The following is a 15397-nucleotide window of genomic DNA, read 5'->3' as shown; positions in this document are numbered from 1 at the left end:
ACCGAGGAGGCATCAGACAGAAAAATAATATCAGTTTGTACAATACCAAGAGATTTTTTCTTTATTCAATGGTGTTATAGGACACAACTAGGGAGGGCAAACAAAGGATCTGTTAAATTATAAATTTACCTCACCAACAAAAGAGTTACATGAAGGACTTTTCTACAAATTGAAAAGGAAATTATAAATTATCAATTGAAGTCTTGCATTATTTTTGATATCTGTCCCGGTTTGGGTTCATGTCTTGTTTTATTTTGTAGTTTCATGCCTCTTGTGTTCCTGGGTAACTTCACTTTCTGTCTTGTCCTGTCTTCCCCTGTGATTGTCTGCTGTGTCAATGATCGTTTCCACCTGTGTCCAATCACCTGCACCTCCCCTGTGTATTTAAGCACTGTGAGTCTCTTGTCGCGTCATTGTCTATGCTACATGTGCTTCAGTCTCTGCGCCGTCATGTAATGCCATGCAAACCAATTCCAATTTCATGTTGGTGTGTTCTTTCTTGTCCATGTTTTTTTCCAACCCTTTTCCTGGTTAGAGTGGTTCTGAGTTTACCTTTTTTTGGAAATCTTGATTATTAAAGTCCCTTTTATTTTACTCAACTCCGCATCTGAGTCCTCCCTTCTTGCCCTCGCACCCCCCGCACTGACAATATAATGTTTTAAAGGACTTACATAAAACAAAAAAATGAATCCATTTTTGGGCCTTCTGCATGCCGTTAAGAGAGTAAACGTTTGTATCAAACCAAATGTTTAAAAGTACATATTTTAATCTGTACCAAAACATTGTGTCTCAAAAGCCTTTAAAAAAATATTTTTTTCATATTATAATAATTATTTCAACTCTTATGTGTCAGTTCATTTTTTCTTTTGTGCAAATTCCGACCATGAACCCAGATAATTGGTTGGCCAAGACACCTGATTAGAAACAATTGCTCACATTTCTCCTAGTTCCCTCTCAGGGAACTCAAGCTGCGTGGAAACGCCCCTGCATGACCGCGTCATGAAGCACGTGTGAAATCTAACCAATGGCGAGCTGGTACGTTATAGGCGGGCGACGCCAGGACGAGGAAGCTATAAAGGGCCGAAGGGCAAGCCCATTCATCTCTGTGCCTTCATCAAGTGCGTGTGAGGTTAACTATGGCTGAGTTGCAACGTTTTGTCCAGTGTGCTCCCCCTTGCACCCGCTTTATTACGAGTAGGGACTCTCACACTTTGTGAGGAATTGGACGTGGTGAGCGTGGAGGCAGCGCCCGCCGCCCAGGAGCTGCTGGAGGTACTCACTCGAGCCGCTGAGGAACTCAGCATCAGCTGGCCGGTGGATAGGCAGGAGCCTACTACGAGCAGTAAGTTGCACGAACGGTTGCTGCCTTCCTGTAGAGTACCTCCGCGCCGGTGCTTGCCATTCGTCCCGGATGTCCATGCTGAGGTGTTGGCGCCACCAAGCCCCTGAGGACTACCTTGGCGCTGGTGGGCGAGGGAGGACACACACATGTCAATCATCACCAGTCAATTGTAAAGTGTTCCCACCTGGCACTGTTCCCCGAGCCACTACCCCTCTTTCCCCCATGCAGCCAAGCTGAAACCACGCCCGCCACCACAAATTGCATCAGATAAAATTAGAAAAAAATATTTACTTTGTAATTTCTAATCAACCTCACACGGGCCGGTCACGGACAGCCAAAGGGTCAGATGTGGCCCGCAGACTGTACAATGCCCACCCCTGGTCAACACAGATGCTCTTGAATCTGAAAAGCAGAAAAGTATTTTGAACAATACATCATCAGATTATTACTCCAATCTTCAGGATTTCTTTAATTAAATCACACTGCATTATTTTCATTTATTTGATAATATTTCACCACCCAACTTGCATATTTCCAACATATGAAATTGCCATGTTCTCCTCTCTTAATATTCTTCTTTTATCACATTTTTATTACATTTGAAATCTAGGGGTTTTAGGCACTGTTAACCCATATTTATGCATGAAACACAATTTGATCATGATGAAAATCTATATTGATGTACGTTATTAGTATGTTTAGTATCCTGTCACTTCACTGGTGCATCCTTGCAACAGTACCAGCAGAGGGAGTAAGTACCAAAGAAAGCTAAACTGACTCTTCCCTTTACCTTAACGCAGCTGCAGAAGACAACCGTCACCAACTGCTATTATATGTATACAACAGACAATACAATTATTAGGTGGTTATTGACAGAATTATGAGATTTCATGTACTTGCCAGATATCAATAAGAACGTTTCTCTTTGTTTGACCATGACAAAATGAATGAACAGCTGTAAGTACGACCATCAGTTTTCACATCCTCTATTTCATTTCACTCCATAATTTTGCGTCTCACAGCAATGGCTTCCAATGATAATTACAGACACCAAGAGGCTGAATAAGCGAACCGACAAACCTTAGACCCTTTCCCAAGATTTGGATAACAATTGGTACTAATACACAAAATGGACAGACTCAAATGAACACTATTGGAGTTAATTTGAACACTTTTGTTAAGTGTCCCATGGGGTCCACACTCCACAGTGTCAATGTAACACTTTTTAAAGTGTTGCCATTTAACACTGTTATACAGTTCATTTTTACTCTTGGCAAAGCTAATGGCGGCACGGTTGCTACATGGCTAATTGTGCCGATTGAATGCAAACTGCACAACAGTTGCGGCTTTTTGTCTGAACACGCGTAGGAAATGAACTTTTGTCACTTTGAACCTGTTCATACGGCCAAACAGAGTAAAACTGAGCAAAATCAGGAAAAACATATGAATGCTTCACACTGAGTTTTTGCTACAATATACACTAATCTGTTGTACACGGAGCCCCGAAGCAAGAGTGCAAAGGTAATTGATTACAAAAAACCCAGTGCACAAGCCATTTGGGAGGGATTCACTTTTGTTAGCCATCATTATGTTTCATCATCCTGTCTTTAGAGTAGAAACCAGTCACCTGAATCCTGGGTTATGCTTGAATCTCAATGTAAGCACATCTAGCTCATTCATTAAACCCAAGTGAGCTGCCAAAGACTTTAATAAAACCAAATAAACTCAAGTCACAGCGATGCATAGATGAAAATGGCCTCTGCTGTGCAAGGCAGGAACCGAGTGCGCCGGCGCCTCGCTCCCTCCGCCCATTCGTCAAGACTTCCCACTCACTAACTTTCTGTGTGTTAGGATTTAGCGGATAATCTGGTAATGATTGATGCCAGAATTACTTCTGTGTTTTTACTACAGGATTAAAATGGAGCCTTTAAATTTCAAAGTCATAAAAGTTGCACAATAAGTATTATGGAAATGGAAGACATTTGCATGCATCGCAATGTTCAAGCCAAAGACTGACCTCTTGTGGTTACACAGCGATGTACACTCCAAGTGTTATTGGATTGTACATTTCTTTTTCTTATTATACAATTCTTACAACTGAATAAAAGAGCAATAGAAGGGGATTTTGTCTGTTGTTAGATACATGATAATAACAATTCTTTCTAAATTCGTGGAGAATTTTGTCACATTTAATCCAATCCTCGGATACTAAATATTTTCCAAAATCTCCCACTTGAATCCTAAGAGATTGAACCATAATGATGTAATGCTGGACTGTTGAAGTACGAAAACCAGTGTCCTTTCATTTGAGGCAAAGAGCACTCACAGGAAAGCTGGAGAAGCGGACAAAGAGGTAAGCTTACTCAGCATTGGGGAGTCACTACAACAACCCCGTCCATCTATGGATAAGCCTGCAGAAAAAATTATTTATTTAGTCAGGCTGAAGCTTTGGGGGGGAGTTGGAGAATGACATGTTTACGTAGTTCTTTGCCCAACCAGAGGAATTCATCAGAGAGCGAATGAGAGGGGGATGAGTGTTGAGACGTTGGACTTAGGCTTGTTGCTGGGAGCTCAATGTAAGCACACAGCTGAGTTAGAACAGGGCTCATTCAAAGCAGTTAAAAGCTAGGAGGACAGACCCTGTTCTTATTAAGGAGCTCCACCCCGAGCTGGAATGGATCCAAGGGATCAAAATGCTGCATGACCCAACATTTTGAAGATGATGCATGCGCGATAATGTGGAACACTTTTGGGCCCACGGAGAGTTGAAAATCCCCAAATATTTTTTAGTAGCTCCAATGTACCATCTGGCTCCTCCACCTGATTGACAGCCTTGATCCCTGCAGAGCTGTGCGTCCATCCCGTGGACAGGGGGACATGTCTCGGTAGGTACCGAGAGGAGATTCGCATTCAACCCCAAGTTCAAGAGATGCCAGATGTTTCACTACAGCGGCTGCGGGGGAAACGACAACAACTTCAGAAAGCGCAAAAGCTGCATTAAAAAGTGCATCGGCAGCAGAAAGCGGACGATTATTTCAGCTATTTCCTTCTTTCTTTCTTTTTTTAAAATTGTTGCACCGTCTTTAAGCTTCTTTTGTATACTTGTTTCATTGGGAGATATTGGGAGTACTTCGGGTTTAAACCTTCTTTCATGTCACTTTGTTCCCTTGCAGCATTTGGGATGGTGCTGATCCGAATAAGGAAGAAAAACCTAAACTACCTTACCAACTGAATCCTGTGCATCTGCACTACTCTGGAGTCACCTTCATTTACCTTCAACGTAATGTTCACCTTTACTCATATCGTTTGTCCTGAGGTACTTGTGTAAATGACATTTAGTCTACGATTTATTATCAATCTTATCTACATTATTATTTTACTATCTCATTGACAAAGAAAACAGCAATATTATGCATTTCTTCATGTCTAGGATTGTGGGCTGTTGTCATTGCCCTGATATAATCATTGCACTGGAACTTTTTATGTGGAAACACCAAAGCAAAATGTTTGTTTGATATAATAAAGGACTAAAATGAATACTTCCCCTGCTATACAGTAACTGATGCTTTTCTGCAAGAGTTTTAGTATAGTTCCATTATTATTAATAATGAATGTGAACAACCACATTCGCAGATTAAACTGGTGGCAATCGTGAACAATGACAACAGTAAACTGAATAAAACAACATTAATCAAGATCTCCTCACACTCATAAATTAATGTGAACTGTGGTTTTATTTTTCAGATCAAACATATAACTCTTTTTTTTTCTTTTGTAATCAATTGTATGAAGTTGAATAAATCCCTCTTGCAGTCCTGCTGGTGTGGTTGATCTGAAGAACCTGAGAGGGGCAGTAGTGTGTAAAGTAAGTCTTCCAAAGAGGTGGCCAGTACTCTGTTCACTGCATAGTGTTATCTTTTCTGTGTTCTGATATAACCGTTGTAAAGATTTGGAATGTACAAGTTCATATAATAAACCTCAAGGATCTACTTATCTCTCTTCTGGTTCTTTGTCTGATTTATTTCTCACCGTCTACAGAAACAACAACATCATATTAGAAAGTTAACATAAATTAAAAACCTTTTCATGTGAGAAAAATGCATGGACTACTTTAATTTTAACTGGTAAAATTGTAACCCTAATCTGCCATTATTTTGAATAACTTTCAAACAATTCCTTGGAAATCGATCGAAAGTCTTGAAGTGAAACCTGTTCTTAAAGAAAAATCTTGAAGGGTTGAGCAAATGAACGCTTACTGTTTATTTCAGATTCTGCTTTTTAATTTACTGCGATTTAAATGTCGTTTAATTTCTAGCAGTTTAGGTCCTTTTGTTGGGCTATAACGTTCCCAAGTGACAAAAAACGCCATTGGAAACGTTAAAAAAACACACACCCCATCCCCGCCTGCGGGCCCCAGTGTGACGTCACAGGAAGTAGTGGGTTGCCTTCCAACGTCACGCTGACAGCCGACCGGGCGGCGCTCATTGAGCCCCGCAAGAATACAAAGTGAGATAGAAGACACAAGTCCCGGAGAGACAAAGACACAGGGAGAGAGGAACAGAGAGACCTCCACCTCCAACAGACGGCGGCGTGAACTGTACTGACGTGTTTTCTGAGTGATGTGAGCGGCGGTGGGTGTCGGATGAGCGGATCCACAGCAGGGTGCACGGAGCCACATTGGTGAGGTGGTATGTGCGTGCGCGTGAGCGGAGACGTAACCGTACGTCTGCATGTGCATTTGATAGAATATGCATCACTTCAGCCTCACTGTGGATGTGATGCAAGAATTTAAAGTGAGACGCAGTATTCCTGCCGCCGGCTTGTTGAGGTAACACGTGGTGTCCTCACCTCCTTACATCTGCTTTGTGGAGCTTCTGATTGCAAGTGAGGCTTTACGCACGCGGACACCAGCCACAGTTCTCTATGGAAACGCGTTCATTCCAACCACATTGGTACAGTTAAGTGCAAATGATAGTGGTGGCTTAACCGTACATGCACGGATTGCTCTCGTACAAGCTGCTAGATTTAGCATCCATGGGGGAGATTAAGTAATCAATAATAAGGACGCACGCGCGAGCTATTGTTTGAACTGGAATGCGTCGGTGACTCGTCTCCATTCATCAGCGCAGCGGCCCCTGGTTGATAAATCATCTGCATGGTTACGTAAGAAGCAGATTTGGACATGCTGGAAGTTAGTGGGCTGGACAGTGAAAAAAAGAACAGAAAAAGATGATGATGATGATGACATGTAGGAGGGGGATATTGATGATGCTGTTTGATTAGGAACTTCTCTATTGATGAATGGGAATCAGACTCATCCAGTCTACAGTTTGTGCTGCTGCCTTTAAACGTTTCAACGGATTTTCATGTTAATAACCCACTGAGACTAAGTTTTATTTAAAAAGAAAACTGTTGGGTGCACTCTAAAAAATATGACCAATGGTTACTCAATTAATACTCAAATACTCAAAGGAAAATGAATACATGTTAACTTATGTAATTTATAATGACTTGCTTTTTGGGTGAAATTGACTTATATTTACCTAATATTTGAGAGAAATTAATTTACATTTACTGAATATTTATTTGAAATGGTTTTATATTTACTGATTATTTGGGTGAAATTGAGTGTTATATACTACTAATCTTGGTCAAATTGAATATGATTTACTGAATAAAATAAGTTATATCAACTCGCATTCTAGCACATTGTTAGACGGACGTTGTTCTCGGGCCCAGAGGCTACAGGAAAATGTGCCTCGAGCTTTGAGACCTCCTCAACCCGAGGAAAAGGAGCCCGGGGGGGGAGGAGACCACGAACCCGGTCCCGGCTCCTGTCCCGGGCCCCAGAGTCTCGCCTGCGCCCGTTCCGGCCCCCAGAGCCTCGCCTGCGCCCGTTCCGGCCCCCAGAGTCTCGCCTGCGCCCGTTCCGGCCCCCAGAGCCTCGCCTGCGCCCGTTCCGGCCCCCAGAGCCTCGCCTGCGCCCGTTCCGGCCCCCAGAGCCTCGCCTGCGCCCGTTCCGGCCCCCAGACGCCCGTCAGCGCCCGTTCCGGCCCCCAGACGCCCGTCAGCGCCCGTCCCGGCCCCCAGAGTCTTGTCTGCGCCCGTCCCGGCCCCCAGAGTCTTGTCTGCGCCCGTCCCGGCCCCCAGGGTCTTGTCTGCGCCCGTCCCGGCCCCCAGGGTCTTGTCTGCGCCCGTCCCGGCCCCCAGGGTCTTGTCTGCGCCCGTCCCGGCCCCCAGAGTCTTGTCTCTGCCCATCCCGGCCCCTCGACGCCCGATCTTGACCCCCCCTTCCCACCCTCTGGGGACCGTCTGGAATCCGGTCCTTGGAGGGGGATTGGGGTCAGGGCTCAGCCCGGCGCCCCCCGCCACGACGACACCGGAGCCACACCGCCCGGCGCCCCCCGCCACGACGACGCCGGAGCCGTACCGCCCGGCGCCCCCCGCCACGACGATGCCGGAGCCGCACCGCCCGACGCCCCCCGCCACGAAGCCTGGTCGCCGTAGCGGCCGGCCCCCTGAGACCCTGAAGCCCGGTCGCCGTAGCGGCCGGCCCCCCGAGACCCTGAGGCCCGGTCGCCGTAGCGGCAGGGCCCCCGAGACCCTGAGGCCCGGCCGCCGTAGCGGTCGGCCCCCCGAGACCCTGAGGGCCGGCGGTCATCCCGGCCGGAGGGACCCGACACCGTGCCGCCGACCCTTGGAGTCCCCTGGGCGGCCGGGGGTTGTTGGGTTCCCCGCCCTCCCTCCCTTGTCTGTTTTTCTAGGTTCCACCCTCCTTTAGGACCGTCTGGAATCCGGTCCTTAAGGGGGGGGTTCTGTCACGGTTTGGCCTCGCTTCCTGTTTTAGTTTGAAGTTTCATGTCTCTTGTAGTCCTGGGTTAACTTCACTTCCTGCCTTGTCTTGTGATTGCGTGATTGTCTCCACCTGTGTCCAATCACCTGCACCTCCCTTGTGTATTTAAGCCCTGTGTGCCTGTTGTCCTTTGTCGCGTCATTGTCTATATGTCCCTCGTTGTTGGAGCACGTTATTGGTTTGAAAATAAAGAGCACTTTGGATGGAAGAAACTCTGCGCCTGAGTCCTCACTGCAGCATGCCCCAGCCGGAGTGTGACACTAGAAATGTTGTGTTCGGGAAGCTAAGAAACTTAGGTTGTTTGTACTTCAATATGAGTTGAGGTAACTAAGAATAATTAGTTGGGCTGACAAAAAAAAGTCTAAAAAAACAGTCTGTTTAACTTCACAATGTATGCTTAACCAACTAGTTTTTTTAGTCATTCTAACAAGACATCTTGAGTTGGACAAGCCTAAATCCAAGTTGAGACAACAAATAATGACTAGTAGAACCAACAATTTTAGTAATTCTAATTCATCTCTTGAGTTGTATAAACATGAAAACAAAAGTATTTTAAACTAGTTTTCTTGTTGGATGAATGTGTAGTTTTTAGTGGGGCAAATATAGTTGCCCTAACTCGGCATCTTGTTCAATTAACTTATCTTTTTAAGGCAGCCAGGTTACTTTTTAAAGGTATAGTTCATCTTACTTTCAATGTTAAGTTAATTCAACAAATTAAAGTTTACTTTGCCCAAAAAACTTTATCTCCTTTTTTTAACAGTACACAAAACATAATTCAGACAAAAAGAAGCGTGTAGATAACAATTTATTTCAGGAACTGACAGGCCTTTTTAATATGAATTTAAAAAAACATGAGGCGTGTCTGAAAACTACAATATACAAGGCAGAAATACTTGTATGAAACACTTTACATAACAATTCTAATGTAATCAAAAAACTTTAACAGGCCTTTGCTTTTATAAATCAGGCCGTTTTATTAACTTTGTTGATTGCTCTTAAACCTGCAGCATCCTGTTCCGCACGGTGCATTGATTTTAGCCGAACAGTTGTCACTGCCAATGCCCATGAACACCTTTTGAAAGGTTTCAAAGGTGTACCTCAGTCCTTTTGGATACATAATGTTGAGGCTGTAAAGGAGTCCCATCAGAGTGGCAAAGGCTCTGGCCACATTCTTCAGTTCGCGCAGGATTACGCGTCCCTCCAGCACAACCGCAACATCGACAATATCTTGCAGGAAGTGTGTCTCTCTATCACCGTTTTCCACAAAGACAACAAGGCCAATGTCCACTCCCTTTGCTGCTTCCGTATCTGAACTGTTTGTCTGAAAATCACAATTAAACATTTAGTAACTAACCATGTAGCATCACAAAAAGAAACCTGACGTCCAACCCTTTATGGGGAAAAACAAGACATCCTGGTGCCACCTAACCACAACAGAAAAATCCTATTAAGACAGCTAAATACTAGTTTTTAGGATATAGATATTTCTATATGTTTAGTCCAATATTGGTGGAATTCCTGTTCCCATTTGTGTTATGACACATTCCAATAAAATAACTTAGCCAAGAATAAATTGGTTGGAAGGTTGATCTTTTCTTTGGTTCGTAAGTTACATACCTGCAATATGTTCTATCATACAGATTAGGCTGAAAGCGTCATTTTAAAATTCCACCACCACATCCACAACCTCAAGCTTTTATAACTACAGTGTGTTGGTTCTTCTGACAAATTCTAAACTGAATCGATTAAGATCATAGATTGCGCCAAAACACTTACGATAATAAAATTTTAAGAACAATAGGTCTTCTGCTCTTACTACATCAGTGCTTAGGCCCTAATGATACCTCAAAACTAGTGTTCATTGCTGTAACTTCCAGTGTCAGTATCCAGCGGAAACTTCCACATGGAGCGAAAGGATGAAAAAAACTGAGCGTTGATTTCAAAATCGCCAAAAAAGTGACAATTTTGCAGGTGTGAAGTTAATTCATAATTTCATAGCTTGGTGAAATAAAAAGTAAAATCAGAGATCTATAGTTTTCTGTCATATATTTTTACAATAAGAGTTTCACATGCCGGCTGGAGTCCTCCCTCAGGTAGTACAGCAGCCCAATTAGAGCAGCTGCTCTTCTCTTCTGGTTTGAGGTCTCAATACACAAAAACAACCAGATAAACTGACAACTGTACTTAAACAGTGAGGCACATGTTGAGAAATGGTTGCTCTGTCAATTTATTTTATGTTAGATTAGAATAGATTTGACAATGATTCCCAATTTATATATTTTTACACAATGTAACTTTTGCTGATGGTTTAGGGATGTGATCAAAGGCTACCAAAATCAGGCCATCCTTACTTGTTCATCCATGCGACGAAGCAGACGCTGTAGGTTAGAAGACCGCTGACTTTGAATCTCGTACATCTCCAGGAGTTTTGGGACATATTTGTCTAGTCCCTCAAAAAATGACTGATGGAGATCAGTAGAAACCAAGCGTGTGAACTCAGCACTTATCTGGGGAGTAAAACAAATGATAATTTAGTATTTTCCAAACATAAAAACACACATACATGGCTAAAATACAAAATAATTACCTGTCTTTCTGAAAACAGTGCTGGCCATCGTGCTTCAACTTTAGAGATAGGAGGCTCACCATCAACAATCTCCTTCCTTCGCAAACTGGCATAAATCACACTGTAGCCGATGAGTTAAGACATTGGACTGAGATTCTTGGGCAACACTTGGCTGAGACGGAGTACCCACTGATTCATGTTTTAACAAATGATTTCTAAGAGCAACTTGTGTCCTAAAAGAGCACACACAGTCATTATAGATGCAAGGCAAGGGGCAAGACCTATTATAGTGTCCGTGTTTCACCTTGTAATGCCTTATTATGCTGCGTTGGTTAGTTGAAAAAACTGTGCAGAACTTGCAGAACCAACTCATGTGACTCACAGGACAAGTTGTTCCAAAAAACTCTGTGCAACCTCCAGCTCTGAAGAAAAAGAAAGTCAAGTTAGAATGAGATCTCCATAGTTAGAGTTACATGACTACAAACATTCTTTCTGTGTATCAGTTATTCATGGACCAAAACTGAACAGCCAAAGCAATGTACCTGTAAAACTGTGTTTCGATATATCTATGAACTAAGTTTTTAGAAACTTATTTCATAGTTAATATTTAATTAACTGTAGTTTTAATAGTTCGATTTTACAGAACAGGCACAAGTGTGTAAAAAGGCTAACGGGGGTTAAGGGTTTTTCAGTATGTTCATGACAGAGAACGGATGCGCATCTGCAGCGAGAAACACCAGCATTGTGGAATCAGAGGCTCGAGACCGGACTGTATTTGGTTTTGATCTGCTGTCTAACTGACACGTTCGGGTGAAAACAGAGCGTTTACTAAACTAACCGTTAGCCGGCTAAGACAACATTTTGTGTGCTGACAAAACCTTCCGTGTAAAACGGGCATTTGTGATTTTCTGTTCCGCGTCACAAGTTACCTAACAGCTTATTACACAAATGCACGTTAAGTTACCTTAATTAACACATGCGTTGGATGATTGCTTAATAATAACAGTAGTGTAAACGCTAATAGCGTCAGAAAAGGACGTGCTCAAGCACAAGATCACAGGCCCGCGCGAGTTAAAAAAAAAGCTTTTCCCGCGATTGACTCTCCCCTCCCCCTATTAACGCTCCTAAAAGATGACAAGTCTAACGCCATTGTTTCCTAGTTCATGAAGTATGTGGCTAACGTTTCAATAAGATATTGCTAAACATTTTAATAAATTGTTTTCAGCTGAATTATTGGCTAAAATTGACGTCTTACTGTTTTAAAATTGATTCTTAAAGTTATCATTGCCCTTTAACAGAGTCTGGTAAAGGACACTAACATCAGTGAATTAAGTTAATAGCCATGCACTATTGGCAAATGGGTTGTCATGATTTCCTCAGTTATACTTAAGAAATTATTTATGAGCTGAAAATTACACACTCAGTAATAGAGAAACTATAAAACAAGTTTATAGTTTAATGTTAAGTTTTTTTATTTTAAGCTAACTAACCTTAGCTTACTACTAATAGCCAAACTTGGCCATAAACAATAGCTTTTAAAATCACTTAAAACTACTGCAGCAAGGTACACCATGTGTAGGATTTATCAAGTTTCCTATTCAAGATTAAATTTAACAAACGATGAATACAAGCAGGATAAAACGTTCTTACCTTGGCAGCTCCTGATCCAAAATGGAGTGTTCTTGTGTCACTGTAGGGTCAGCCGTTGGTGGCTGCGTGGGGTTTCCTACGCGCTTTTGCAGGGGCCACACGTCTATACAGTTGAGTCAACTGCGAAATCTGTGTTGCTCACACTATTACAATTGAATTCATAAGTTGATCACCACTGAACTTGGTATTTCAAGTACACCCAACTTTTTAGTTGAACTGACTCAGGAAAATTAGTTGACTGAACAAAAACCTCACTTTTTTGTTAGGCTGCTTTGCACAGTCCAGCTCCAAGGAAACTTTATGGAACACCTTAAATGTGTTTAAGTTTCTTTAAGTGTGCAAGATTGACTGCATACACAACCCAACCAGCACTTTGGAAAGTCCCTCAGTGCAGTCAAGTCACAACTTTTAGTCCGTCCAACGCGGTGCTGACGTCTGGACGCTCTTTCGTGGCCGTCTTGTTTCTGTAGATTTTCATCTTTTGTACGGCAAGGTCCCGTGAAAGTCTTCACCAGCATCCTGAATTAGCAAAAAGATGAGTTTTATGCACTGTACATCCAAAAGATGATGAACATCTACCAAATGACTTCTACATTCACAAATATTTTCTTCTACATTTACTAACAGGCTGGTCATATGTCAACTAATCTCTATGATAGTATAAGCTCATTCCTGGAGTTCTAAGTCATCCAATCCAATTCAACTATGTTACAAGGACTCTAGGTTGCTTTATCAATGGCTCTTAATTCAGTCAGTTGGTATAATCAGATGGAGATGCCAAGCATTTAGTAAGTCTCCATTTTTTCAGTAGTACTAAAAAAAAATCTGTCATAGAATACACCAAAGGACAATGATTATTTACATACATCTGAATTATTATCAATGCAACTGATAAAATATAATGAAAGTCTACTCAGTGATTCACAGCTGGTTTTACTCAAGCAAAATTAAATGAAATGTAATTAACAAATAAACAAAATGTATTAAATTCAGCTCAATGTAATTCAAAACTATACATTTTTATTATGCAATGGGTACTAATATTTAGTAGATATTAATTAACGCCAATCCCAGTTTTTACAGTGAAAGACGTTTTCCTTGGAAATATTCAATAATCAAACACCAAACCGTCGTCGGCACTTTGGGGGTGTGGGTCGGCTTTGATTGACAGCAGCTTGCCATCAGTGCATTGCGTTTCAATTCTGATGGGTGACATTTATCCCAAACTATAAACAAGGGGGAAGAAAACAACATAGACACAAGGATTTATGTTCACATTGCGCTCGTGTGGGAAACTGCAATTTCGTAGAAACTTGTGGAGACCTTTTAAAGCGAAGCGTTCAACTGTAATCTCTATCACTGTGGATGTCTCACCACAGCTTTACTTCTCTCACTGCAAAATGAAAGTCGTGCCTTTTCCCTTACACAAAATGTTGCCAGTGAATAAGTTCTAACATGCTATTGTAATGAATAAGTTGTTAATGGTGTAGTTCTTTAGTTCACTGCCCATGCATGTCAGCCAGTGCCGACACTTTGGACAGCTGCCAGTTGGCAGCGCCGTCAGATGAGTCCGCGCGGCCCCTTTCCTCTGGGGTTCTTGCCCCGGGCCTTTTGAATCCTCATCCAACCAGGGTTTACATTAGCATTGAGGGGACAGCATTTCCCCTTTGTTGCTTTAATGTTGCTGTCCATTCACTCCACACTAGCAGCAGCAGCAGCGTCGGGACAGGCGCCTTGGAGCCGGACAGGCGTCGGGACGGGCTGAGACAAGCGCTGTGGAGCCGGAACGGGCATCTGGACGGGCATCGGGACGGGCTGAGACAGGTGCCGTGGAGACGGGACGGGCGTCGGGACAGGCTGAGACAGGCGCCGTGGAGTCGGGACGGGCATCGGGACGGGCGTCGGGACAGGCTGAGACAGGCACCATGGAGTCGGGACGGGCGTCGGGACGGGCGAGAGTCATGGTGCCGGCGGGGGCTTGGTCCTTACTGACACTGCTGCGTTGCCGTAGGCGGCCTGTAGCCGAGCAGCCAATGTCACGACCGGGTCGACGTCAGGGTCGACACCTGGGAAGGGCCGCCAGGCTAAGGGGGGTCCAGGTGCCGGAAACTGTCCGCTGGCGACCTCCCCTGAAGTCAGCGTGGGGCAGCGAGAGCAGTGCCCTGAACGCCTTCCGGCGTCTCCGCGAAGGCTGGTGACGTACGCCAGGAAGTCAGCTGGGGATCCCTGGCAAATGTTGGGCCCAAGGTGGGCCGCCCGCTGTACGTTGCGGGGCCCAACTCGAGCCAGGAAACAATGACGCGACATGAGACAAGAGACTCACAGGGCTTAAATACACAAGGGAGGTGCAGGTGATTGAACACAGGTGGAAACAATCATTGACACAGCAGACAATCACAGGGGAAGACAGGACAGGACAAGGCAGGAAGTGAAGTTACCCAGGAACACAAGAGACATGAAACCACATGGAGGATATGCCTTTGGGAGTGATTTTTATCATGGGATTACCAGAAAAGATCCACACACACAGACCCACACTGTGAGTGTGCTAATGCTAATATTTGTGTAATACAACTTTTCAAAGCCTAAAAGATGTTACTTCTGCTCATATATACATCAGCACCTTTAAACTCTCAGGGCAGTTTTGGGCCTGAAAATCCTATTCACTTGTATACAGGTTTGAAGATTACACATTTTCCGACAAACTCTGGCTTGAAAGTCAAATCTGTCAACAGCAGTTAGAATGCAGAGATATCCAACAGGAAAGGACAAAAACCAAGACAGCATAAACTGTTGTGTAAAGCTGTCAGCCTGTCAGAGCACTTAAAGCACTCTACACAAAACTCTAGTGACCTGTGAAAATGTGGCTCCATGTAAGTGGAAAGAATTGGGAGGAATTAGCTACACTTTCCCACCAGACTGTAGTATATGCCTTAGGGGAAACAGTGAGCACATGTTTAGCTGGATAGGCTATTTTAAACACAGC

The sequence above is a fragment of the Pungitius pungitius genome, chromosome 9 (genome assembly GCF_949316345.1).
Source record: "Pungitius pungitius chromosome 9, fPunPun2.1, whole genome shotgun sequence".
NCBI lineage: Eukaryota > Metazoa > Chordata > Actinopteri > Perciformes > Gasterosteidae > Pungitius > Pungitius pungitius.
The sequence above is the reverse complement of the archived record's forward strand: the minus strand, read 5'-3'. Positions refer to the sequence as shown.